This window comes from Schistocerca americana, unplaced genomic scaffold (genome assembly GCF_021461395.2).
Source record: "Schistocerca americana isolate TAMUIC-IGC-003095 unplaced genomic scaffold, iqSchAmer2.1 HiC_scaffold_685, whole genome shotgun sequence".
Classification (NCBI taxonomy): Eukaryota; Metazoa; Arthropoda; class Insecta; order Orthoptera; family Acrididae; genus Schistocerca; species Schistocerca americana.
In genome coordinates, this window is record NW_025726440.1 from 50001 (window position 1) to 52000 (window position 2000).

The 2000-nt window shown below is 56.0% G+C and overlaps 1 non-coding gene across 1 annotated transcript in view; it reads right to left on the minus strand.

Moving 5' to 3' along the window:
• LOC124589095 overlaps nucleotides 1–1410 on the minus strand; it is a 1910-nt gene extending 500 nt beyond the window's left edge. The window contains exon 1 of the ribosomal RNA XR_006975991.1: nucleotides 1–1410. This exon is cut by the window's left edge and continues 500 nt beyond it. This is a non-coding gene — a ribosomal RNA (small subunit ribosomal RNA).
• Nucleotides 1411–2000: the final 590 nt, after the last annotated feature.

The following is a 2000-nucleotide window of genomic DNA, read 5'->3' on the forward strand; positions in this document are numbered from 1 at the left end:
AACCAGACAAATCGCTCCACCAACTAAGAACGGCCATGCACCACCACCCACCGAATCAAGAAAGAGCTATCAATCTGTCAATCCTTCCGGTGTCCGGGCCTGGTGAGGTTTCCCGTGTTGAGTCAAATTAAGCCGCAGGCTCCACTCCTGGTGGTGCCCTTCCGTCAATTCCTTTAAGTTTCAGCTTTGCAACCATACTTCCCCCGGAACCCAAAAGCTTTGGTTTCCCGGAGGCTGCCCGCCGAGTCATCGGAGGAACTGCGGCGGATCGCTGGCTGGCATCGTTTATGGTTAGAACTAGGGCGGTATCTGATCGCCTTCGAACCTCTAACTTTCGTTCTTGATTAATGAAAACATACTTGGCAAATGCTTTCGCTTCTGTTCGTCTTGCGACGATCCAAGAATTTCACCTCTAACGTCGCAATACGAATGCCCCCGCCTGTCCCTATTAATCATTACCTCGGGTTCCGAAAACCAACAAAATAGAACCGAGGTCCTATTCCATTATTCCATGCACACAGTATTCAGGCGGGCTTGCCTGCTTTAAGCACTCTAATTTGTTCAAAGTAAACGTGCCGGCCCACCGAGACACTCACTCAAGAGCACCCTGGTAGGATTGCAACGGGGTCCGCCTCGGGACGCACGAGCACGCACGAGGCGCGTCGCACGCCTTCAGCTCGCCCCACCGGCAGGACGTCCCACGATACATGCCAGTTAAACACCGACGGGCGGTGAACCAACAGCGTGGGACACAAATCCAACTACGAGCTTTTTAACCGCAACAACTTTAATATACGCTATTGGAGCTGGAATTACCGCGGCTGCTGGCACCAGACTTGCCCTCCAATAGATACTCGTTAAAGGATTTAAAGTGTACTCATTCCGATTACGGGGCCTCGGATGAGTCCCGTATCGTTATTTTTCGTCACTACCTCCCCGTGCCGGGAGTGGGTAATTTGCGCGCCTGCTGCCTTCCTTGGATGTGGTAGCCGTTTCTCAGGCTCCCTCTCCGGAATCGAACCCTGATTCCCCGTTACCCGTTACAACCATGGTAGGCGCAGAACCTACCATCGACAGTTGATAAGGCAGACATTTGAAAGATGCGTCGCCGGTACGAGGACCGTGCGATCAGCCCAAAGTTATTCAGAGTCACCAAGGCAAACGGACCGGACGAGCCGACCGATTGGTTTTGATCTAATAAAAGCGTCCCTTCCATCTCTGGTCGGGACTCTGTTTGCATGTATTAGCTCTAGAATTACCACAGTTATCCAAGTAACGTGGGTACGATCTAAGGAACCATAACTGATTTAATGAGCCATTCGCGGTTTCACCTTAATGCGGCTTGTACTGAGACATGCATGGCTTAATCTTTGAGACAAGCATATGACTACTGGCAGGATCAACCAGGGAGCTGCGTCAACTAGAGCTGAGCAGCCGGCCGCCCGGGAGTGTGTCCCGGGGGCCCGCGCGAACACGCAAGCGTCCGCTCAATTATTCTGCAAACAGGAGGAGGCTGAGCTCCCCTGCACAATACACCTCGAAACCCTCTCAGGTCCCGGCGGCGCGCAGCGCCGTCCTAAGTACTTGGTCGGGTTCGAGAGAGGCGCAATCGCCCGGAGTTTGGCGAGTAGACGCTTTAGGTGCGACCACCCGTGCTCCCAACTGAGCTTGCCGCTGCCGACAGAGGCCCGGGAGCGTGCTGTCGTGGCATTGCCGGCGGGAGACAACACGCGCCACCTACGGTGGCCGGCAGCTCCAACGCCAGCGCCACAGAAGGACAAAAGCCCCACTTGGGTGCCGAAGCGAACTCTCCCAGCACAGCGCACGCGCCAACACGTCCGCACAGCTGCGATACAAACCACCTGCGAGAACCGCAGAGGCGACCGAGCAGCAGACGGCGTCGCGGCGCCGAGCGCCGGGCGGCGGCGCATCCTCAGCGCACACAGTCCTCAATCGGACCAGCACACTGCAGATGTCCACCGCGCTTCGCACCGGGCCCG